The sequence below is a fragment of the Triticum dicoccoides genome, chromosome 4A, assembly GCF_002162155.2.
Source record: "Triticum dicoccoides isolate Atlit2015 ecotype Zavitan chromosome 4A, WEW_v2.0, whole genome shotgun sequence".
NCBI classification, from domain to species: domain Eukaryota; kingdom Viridiplantae; phylum Streptophyta; class Magnoliopsida; order Poales; family Poaceae; genus Triticum; species Triticum dicoccoides.
In genome coordinates, this window is record NC_041386.1 from 687,911,701 (window position 1) to 687,922,134 (window position 10,434).

The window sequence follows — 10,434 nt, forward strand, 5'->3', positions numbered from 1 at the left end:
CGCCGCCCCCACCTCCCTCCCCAGCAGAAGCTCCACCCCTCGCCGCATGTGATCTGCCACGGGCGCCGCCGCCGTGACCTGCCCCGGGCTCCGCCGCCGCGACCAGCCCTGGGCGCCGCCGCCGCGCCGCTGCCGTGAACTGCCAAGGTTGCGGTCGCGACTTGCCTCAGGCCGTGGTCGCACGCCCACACCCCGTCTCTGCCCCCGCCTCTCCCACGCGCATCTCGAGCGGGTCTTCCGCCCCAAACAACGATGAGAGGCACCGCGTGGCTCGTCCCGACGATGGGGATGCAGGGGACGGCAGAACCGCCGTAGGACGTGGCTATTGCCGCTGGCGGCCCCTCCGCCATGGCTGTTGCCGCTGGCCGCCGCCCAAAGCATTGCCGCGATGAGCCCTCCTCTCCCTGCTGCACCTCTCCATCCAGAACCTCACCAGCGCTCGAGGAAGCAAGAATCGTGGCCGGCGGCAGAACCGCTCGGCGTTCGTGCATGTGATGGGTGTGTGTGTGTGCGTTCTGTGTGTTCTTGTGCAAAATGGGTGGGTTTTTCTCTTCTTTTTGTGCATAAAAGATGTAGGAAATGATCGAATACGTTCCCGTCTCCTGCTGGCGCCGCCATGAATCCTCCCCAGCACCCTTTCTTCCCCTCTGATTCATCGCCAGACCCGATGACTTTGGAAGTGAAGTTCAGATAGAACTGGGAATGAAAAATTCAGAGTTTTCGCATAAAAATCCAGAAAAATGTTGTTCAGATAGTGCACTTTTCATTATAACGTTCACGTTTATGCTAGTACATATGCTAGTTCGTGCTCTTTGTCTTTTTAACATGTGTTTAGATTTTGGTTTTGAAACATACGTGCATGTTGACGAGAGAAGAAAGTAGGAAGAAACTCAAAAAAATGTGTACACCTATTATTTTTCTGTCTCAACAAGTGTGTGTGCTAGTGCACATATTGATTGAGAACTAAAAAGAGCATACTTTTTTTAATAATTTAGAAGTTCAACGACTTCCGCCTAGAAAGTTCAAAAGACACTGTTTTTGGGGGGCGAACACAGCTTGCCTAGAAGATGCACATATACTAGAAATCATTCGTTAGGAAACAGTACAAAGATACAATGTATTTTGTTGTGGTCACTCACTCCCGTTTCTAGAAAAATCCTAGAGGTTCACATTTAAAAGACAAAAAATGTCCAATGTTTGTTACAAAACCCAAAGAAGGTCAAATTAAAAAAAACAAAGCATCTCAAAACAATTTTCTAAAAAGGGATTTTTTTTGCATTTTAAAAAACCTAGAACTTCAAATTTAAAAAACCGAGTGGCTTGATGTTTACTAAAAAACTAGGATTTTCTTCACTACTAAAAGAAAATAAAACCAGGAAGTCCAAATTTAGAAAAAGGAGTAGTTCAATGCTTATACGAAATTCGGATTTTCTTTATTATTAAATAATGAAAACAAGAAGTTCAAAAGTAAAACTCAAGAAGTTTAAATTTTAAAAATAGAGCAATTCTAAATATATAAAAAGGGATTTTCACTGTACCTAAATAGAAAAACTCTAGAAGTTCAAATTTAAATAGCAGGCCGGTTCAAAAATTTATTACAAAACTAGATTATTAGGTTAGTAGAAGAAAAAACCAAGAAGTCCAAATTACAAATATAGAGCAGTTCGATATATATAAAAAATTGATTTTCGTTGTTACTTAAGACTAAAATCAAGAAGTTTCAACATAAAAAATAAGGAAGTACTCCGATGTATACGGAAAACTCAAATTCTTTCCGTTTCTAAGAAAAATAAAAATATGAAGTTCAATAGTTTTAAAAAATTGTTTGATGCTTATTTTAAAAACATATTTTTCCTAAGAATAGAACTAAGAAGTTCAAATTAAAATAACACAGAAGTTCGAAGATTATAAAGAGCTCCGATTTTTCTCGTTACTAAATAATAAAACGAAGAAGTTCGAATTTTAAAAAGGAACAACAAAAAAAGTTTTAAAATAGGTATTACACATTTCCAGAAAAAACTAGAGTTCAAAAGGAAAAATAACAAAAGTGGTTCGATGTTTATTTAAAAACTAGGACCTTACTGTTAGGAAAATACTCAAATATCCCTTAATATTAAGGAATCAACCATGAAGTCCAATTTTTTTGTTGTTAGAAGTTCAAGTCCTCGGTCGAAGAAAGTTCAAAATTCTTGTGAGAGAGATTTGTCGTGTATTTACATGTTCAAAACACAAAAAATATGTCGTTTTTGATATTTTCAAATAATTCTCTTAATCCATTACAAATTTGAAATAAAATGCCCTATGTAAAAAAGGTTTCTCCTATTCAACAACTTTCGAAGAGTATACCTTATGCTTTATTTCAATATAAACGGTTAACAAATCTGTGTATGTTGTTCGAAACAAAATTTTAACCGTATTAGATAAAGTTGCATTTTAACAGGTTTCTAAAAAGGTATATAGTTTGTGTAACTCCAATGAATGCGTGAGAAATTACAAACAAAAATACGTGACAAAAGTTCAAGGTGAAAACAATGGGAAGTTCAACTACTACACGGAATGCGTTTTAGATAAGAATATAAGAATAGAAAACAAAAAGGTTAAAAGGTTTGTTGAAAGAAGTTCAAGTGCTCTGTCCAGAGAAGTTCAAAAATTCTTACGAGAGAGGTTCACCTTGTATTTCCATGTTTGATTTTTTTGTATAAAAATTGACTACAATTTTTTACTCAAAATATAAAAAGGTGAGGTTCAAATTGAAATAACAGAGAAGTTCCGAGTTTATTAAAACCTAGGATTTACCTGTTCAAAAAGTAAAAAACAGAGCGCCATTTTTTGCACTTTTAAAAACAACTCATAAACGAAAAAAATGGTTGCTAGAAGTTCAAGTGCTCGGCGAGGAAAAGTTCAAAAAATTCTTGTGAGAGAGGTTTACCATGTATTTAGATGTCCAAAATACAAAAAAAAATATGTTGTTTCTTGTGTTTTAAAACAATTCTCTCAAACCAAAGATAATTTAAAGTGATAACAACCAGAAGTTCATGTAATACATGATGTGTATTTCATCTAAGAAAAATATAATAAAGTGAAACAGAGTGGAGTTCAAACAGACATGCCCCAGAAGTTTAACTACTTTATGAAGTGCAAAAAACAACACGTCAAAAAATAGCACGTCAAAAAACATAGTGAAGTTCAAACAAACATGCCCAAGAAGTTCAACTACTTCACCCAGTGCATTTCCGTTCGCGATGAAGGCAAAAATCATGATATCGTCATTTTCTAATTTACTTCAAAACAGCAGGAATATCATTTGTGTAAATTCAAGTCCTCGGTCGGAGAAAGTTTAAAAATATATTGTGAGAAAGGTTTGTACAAAAATAATATTATTTGTGTAACACAAACCAAAATACGTCACAGAAGTTCAACGTGAAAACAACAGGAAGTTCAACTACTGCATTGAATGAATTTCAGTTGAAAAACTTTTAAAACCGTCGCGAGTATGAAAAAATGATTAACACGGGAAAGTTGCGTGTCTATAGCAGCTTTTCATTGGTATATCACTTGATCAATTCCGGTGAGTGTTCCGGTGTGTGGATGGAGATCTACGGGCAAAAAAAGCACATGAAAATTAGGGTGAAGTTCAATGATTCATACCAAGAAGTTCAGGTACTTCACGCGATGCATTTTTGATGAATCTGTTTCGCGATAAAGGCAGAACAAATGATATCGCCATTTTTGCAATTACTTGAAAACGGTTGGAAATCATAGAAAACTGTCAACATGAAAAAGTTTCACTTTTTGTGTAGCCTTTCAACGAAATATTACTTGCCCCATTCCAATAATTTTTGTAGAAATTAAGGCGAAATTACGTTTTCAGCCATTTTCAAAATAGAATTAAAACTTTAGTGAATTAGGAGAAATAATACATAGCATAAAATTTCGCATTTCCTCAAGCTTTCCAACGCCGTATCATTTGCTGCATTCGGACTTACGGTTAAAAAATTAGCATGAGAATACCAACTCGATGGAAGTTGTACCGTTTGCTAAATTACTCTTAAACACTTGAATAGAAAAAACGTTCAACATGCAAAATTTGCGCATTTTCGTAAGATTTCCAACGCCATATCATTTGCCTCAATTGGATTAGTGGTTTAGAAATGGCATCGAAAATACGAAGTCGGCTGTTCGATTTATGAAATTTTACGATTTTTCAAATTACTCTTTAACCATAAGGAATTAGAGAAAACTTTCAACACGTGGAAGGAGCTGTTTTACAGCAGATTTCCAATGCCATATTATTTGCCTCATTACGATAAACTGTTTAGAAATGCAATCGAAAATACTATTCACGTTTTTGTATGAAGAAAAATGGTTTTCAAAACTGCTCTTAAACCGCTTATATTTTGCCAAATTTTAAGTTGGGTCATGATATTGGTGTCCATAGCTTTCCAACGGTATATCGCAAGCCCCATTTGGACATATTTTAGCTGAAGTTCAACCTAGTACTCGGGGAAGTTCAGGCGCGTTACTCGGGCAGATCATGTTGTGATCAAAATACTATTCTGATCTCATGATCAGAATAGTGTTTATATATATATATATATATATATATATATATATATATATATATATATATATGTATGTATGTATGTATGTATGTATGTATGTATGTGTGTGTGTGTGTGTGTGTGTGTGTACTAACTGAGGAAGTTAGGTTGTGTTATAGTTATATAATTGTAATATCTCCAGTGCACCAAATGAAACAACATCAAGGGAGCTCGCTGCCTTACATCGGTATGGTTCACCGGAGATTTTTCTTCCAAGAAACGATCGACATGTTTTTGACTTGGGAAAATAATTGTTTAACTGAGCATATATGTAGGCTTAAATATGTTAGAAATAAATTTAGTCCTCGAGACATATCACGACATGTGATGGATGACATGTTGTTATGTGTAGGAGGACAGAATACCGGCCCAAATACGTTAGAGTAATTAACTAAATATAAAATAATGGTCATTGGGTGAAAACAATACATCCATCCAAGTGTAGTAAGGTATTGCTCAAATAACTGTCAAATGGAAAACAATCTTGATTCAATGTGTTAACGAAACAACACTCTTTGCTCATCACATGCATTCATCACGCAATACAGAGGTAGCAAGAGAGCAAATTCAGGTCACCCTCTCTAGCTAACCAACAACAACTCAATTTTGGCCCATTCCCCGCTTGATTTCTTGGTATTTGTAGACCACGTAGATATATCTAACGAAATATGTTTCACCAGCTTACATGGATTCAGAGCCACACCACTGATGTTTACCTTACATGAACATGTAATACTCCTTGTACTACTACTTGCCTTTCAGTTAAGTACATACAAATGTAGAAGTAGATCTAGACGGAGTATTACCTCTGTAATTTTCTTCTGCAGTTCTGTTAATTTCTCCTCGGATCTTGGCGATTCATTGTTGGTGACATCTAGCTCAATTTACGTTGAATGAATCTGCAGGTGATTCAGGGGCTCATGTTGCAAACTATTGCTGAGTTCCTAGATCTAAGCTTCTGCATGCATCACGTCTTCTTGCCTGAGCCCAAGGCGTAAATGTAGGATGGGAGTCTATCAACATATCTGCCTCAATATTTTCCCTTCTCAGTATTCTGGGTTAATTCCTAACAATCAAGACAAGAATCAGATTAATAGATTTGACCTCCTCATGAAGATCATCGGAAGCAGCAAACACACTAACCGCTGAGTGTCAGAGACGTGCATACTGGACGATGATGGTTCTCGCTTGCACCATGGGAAGGACTTCGAGAGAAAATTCATTGCCAGGCCACCTTCATACTTTCAGCGCATCGTCCACAGTGGCACAATACCTGTATGAAAGACGAGAGTACTTCCGGCAAGTTAACGTAGCAAGGTAGCTTGATTCCTCCATGATGGCTTGCCGGCTGATTGATTTTGCTGGCTTGACGTGGATTGCCACAGCTGTTTTCTTGTCTATTGATGATGATAGTTGAGTTCCCATCTTTGTGCAGACAGGCGAAGGAAATACAGAGATGAACATCGATGTTGTGCAGAAGGGTGAAAAAAAGTCGGAGATGAACCATGACGCCTCTACTTGTAAGGGACATAGACGTGGACATGCCAGCGGCCTACACCTTTTTTCCCTGAGAAACACCCTAAACCTTATTAGGGCAACCCGTAGCTCCTTTTTAGACCAGAGGCTGCAAGATCTATCGATAGAATATGCTGGGAAAATTTCTTATGATAGGGTAAATTACTTATCGCATATGTGGGTAATTTGTTTCATCTTTATTTTTAATAGGTAACTTTTGAGATCTAATAATAGGTAACTTTTGAGATATAATGATTGGGATTTTATGATCTCACACAAATCAATGGATGGATGTTTCTATTTTTATATTAAAAAATAGAAGTTCCTTTTTTTCCCCTTAGATTAAGGATGAGTCATTTCTGTGGGATGGGTACCTACAAGAAGGACGTGGGAGATGTGTGGTCACGTGATGAATACGTGAGTTTTATTCCACCACGTAAAAAAGTGTTTTCGTGAGAGACCTGGCATGGCACGTTAGCATGTATGTAAAATAAATAAAGATATGTTCCCTTAAAAAATAAAAAAGGTATGTCACATTAAGGACTCATGGTCTGTTATTACGCATATCTAATGGTTACATTATTAAAATTTTAAAAGACCCACCAGATCGAGGGCTAGTACTTTCTGATTAACGTGGGATTTTGTAGACTAATTCTCTTGCTTCTAATTAACTCATCATTCACTTTTTATATATAAATAGATTAAAGAGAACAACAGAGTTTTTTGCAATAATACCATGGTGCGACGTTGAAGGCGAGAAAGGACGTGCGAGAGAGCGATGACCGAGCCAGAGGGAAATCAACTAGGGGAGTTGCGGGTGTTGCAACGGTGTTTGGAGTAGTTGTGGGCCGAATGCTACGAAAATATAATCTAAACCGACTGGAATAAATGCCTACACAAATTAATCCAAGTTGGAGTGCCCCACGCAATGTAAATAGCTCCGGGTTTGCGAGGGATGGAGAGGTACCTTCAATGCGTGGAAGATACGGTGTGAGAAAGCGAGGTCTATCGAGAGACATATAGATAGAGAGACAAAGTGAGTGTGGTCTGACATTCATTAAACATATATATATGCTCTGGAGAGATATTGTCCGATTGGGCTTTTGGCAAGGGTTAGGGCTGTAAGATAGAGCTTGAGAGATGATCCAGTCACAGACGTGTAGATATATTTTGTGCGTGGGAGGAAGCAAGGTCAATCGATCACATAGGGTTTCCGTGCGATCGAAAGAGTGAGACGGGTTGAAGAGAGTGACCTAGATAGACAATGTGCGTGAGAGAGTATACAATGTGAATAGGTCGAATTGGGCTCAAAGATGGTGATAAATCGTTTTTGTCTGAGAAAGAGGGAGGTCAATCGAGGCATACAGAGAGAGAGGGAGAGAGAGAGAGATTGAGTGAGCGTGGCCCGCCATGAGGTCGAAAGAGTGGGGGCGACTTGGATGGACTGACCTAGATAGACAATCTGCGTGTGAGAGAGTATAGAGTGTGTCGATCGAGGCCCGAACATGGAGATATATCATTTGTTTGTGAAAGAAAATGAGGTTAAACGAGACTCAGATAAAGAGAGCAAGATTGAGTGAGTGTGGCCCGCCATGCGGAAGAAAGAGTGAGACAGTCTCGAGGGAGTGACCTAGATAGACAACGTGCGTGCGTGCGCACGAGAGGCTGGGGGGCTAGATAGGCAATGCATGTATTTAGCGCGAGAGGGTGAGAGGGAGAGGGAGAGAGAGAGCTCGGCATGGGGTGCAATGGCGGGTGTGTGAGGTACAGGGGTTGTGTAGTTGACAGACTTATAGATCGAAACATGGAGAGAAAGAATGAACGTGTGTTGGAAACTGATAGCTTCCTAAGGTGGTAAGGAGAGGAAGATCAACCGATATAGGGAGTATGTAGCGTGTGTGTGGGGTGGGCTAAAAACAACATTTGAATGTATATAGTACGAGACTTAATATCGATGTTTCAATTCGGTGTACATTGTAAGATTTGAACTAAGGACCATGCATACGGTTAATTATTTCGAATTCGTGCCATATTAAGTTTCGAAAAGTTGACATTGACTCAATTTGTTGTGCTTTTTTGTAGGTCATATGTTTGAGTCCATCCAAAAGTTTTCTCACTACCATGGTGTTCATCATATACATATGAATTTGTATTAAAAAAGTAGCGTGTAAACAGTGAAATGTGAAATCCACGTTAGAATTGGAGATCGCTACGTGACACACACTCTAATTTAAATAACTTATTATGTGACACACACTCAAATCCACATTAGCGTGGATACCGTTTCGATTTTCCTTTCAAATAACTCCTCATTAGTTAATTTATATTACTCCCTCTGTTCTATTTTATAAGATCTTGAAGGCATTTCAGACAATGTGCAAAACAGTTCATTTTAAGTTGTCTGAAACGACTTACAAAAGTGAACGGAGGGAGTATCTCGTTTCGAATGACTAATTATTGCAAGGAAAACATGGGCATGGTAATACATACAGATTCATTTGCATTCTCAAATGTAGGTGCACCAGGCACACCAGGGTCATGTCGGGATGGATGCTGCTTCCACTACAAGAAACAATTAATTTGCCGTCTGTTGATCACAGACGGCAAAGACGTATATCCAGACAGCAAAGAATTTGCCGTCGGGAAGTAGACGACAAGATTAGTCGGAAAAGAATACTTTGTCGTCTGCCAATTTTTTGGGATGACGGCAAAGTCTTTGCCGTCAGTCTATATTGTTTACCGTCAGTAGGTAAACCAGACAACAAAATTATGGCAACAGACCGAACATACGGCGTCAAGTGCTTTGCCGTCAGCCTGACTCCTGCTTTGCCGTAAGCCAGAAACATCCCAGACGGCAAAATATTTTTTTAATAAAAAAAACAGACTAACAGTCCAATTGCAGTGGCCAGAGATGTTTTAAAGCGTTGGCAAAATCATCACTTGGGTTTTTTATAGTCTGATAATAGTTCACTTGTGCCATGTTCTAGTATTCTGACAATCTTCTATGAATAAAAGAGAAAATCCTTTGCTGTTCGGAGCACAAAATCCTTGCCGTTCCGAGCACGAATGGAACAACAGAATCGCATACTGAAATCACCACGTACTAGATCATACATACATGAAATATGACAATCATCTATGAGGAATTTGCCTTTAAAAAAACAATGGAGCACTACTACAATTGGAAGTGACCCCATGGCCGGCATGGCTAGCGGTGGCCGGTGCAGTGCAGCACGCAAGGCGGCGGGGGGTGGTGTCGGGGCCGGCAGGGGGCGGGGGCGACGCTGTCGAGGCCGGCGGGGGCAAGGGCGATGTGGTCGGGGCCGGGGCCGGCGGCAGCAATGGGGTCGGGGCTAGCGAGGCGTGCGAGGAGACTGGGCCGGCGAGGTCTGGCTGGCCTAGTCGCCAAGGCGACGGGGACGGGACCGGGGCCGGCGACGTGTGGCCGGCCTGGTCGCCGGCTTCCTCTAGCGAGCTCCGGCCGAGCAGCAAGCTAGCCAGCCAGGGCGCGGGCCCGGAGGAGAGGACCTCGGGAACGGGGCGCCATGGGAGGATCCCATGACGTGGTGGCCGGCGAGGTCGGGGCAAGGGCACCGATGAGCTCTGGATCGGATCGGGAGCAGAGAGAGATAAGAGAGAGAGGGGGGGTCATGAGCAGAGAGAGGATCGTGGGGGTGTTGGGTGGATAAGGGAGGGATGGGCTGCGGGTGGTCGGGTGGGCCCAGCAATGGGCAGAGAGAGATAATGGAGTGGGCTGTGCATCGCGGTGGATCTGCTGCCACGTCATCGATCCGTGGGATCGATCCGTGGGCTGTGTTCTCTCTTTGCCGTCTGCATTTTTTATTGCAGACGACAAAGATCATACTTTGCCGTCTGTAATAAAAAATACAGACGGCAAAAAATATTGCCGTCTGCATTTTTTATTATAGACGGCAAAGAGCATACTTTGCCGCCTGTAATATAAAATGTAGACGGCAAAGATCTTTGTCACCTGTTTTTCTCGTTGCAGACGGCAAAGTAAGTTTTTTTTCGTCTATGTTTTCTTTTTGTTGACGGCAAAGTATATTTTGCCGTTAGTTTTTCTTTGTCGTCTGTTGATGACGGCAAATTGTTTCTTTGGCGTCTGCCCGACGAAAAGCTGACGGCAAAGACGGCCCCTGACGGCAAATTACCTGTTTCCTGTAGTGTTCGGTGCCTTAAGGCATCAAAGCATAGTCATGTCGGGGTGGTCGCGTGTGTTGGACGGACGCGTAGCACCCACCCACCGACCCCCTCCCTCCCTCCCCCCACCTCCCACCCCCCACCTCCCCCAAAAAAG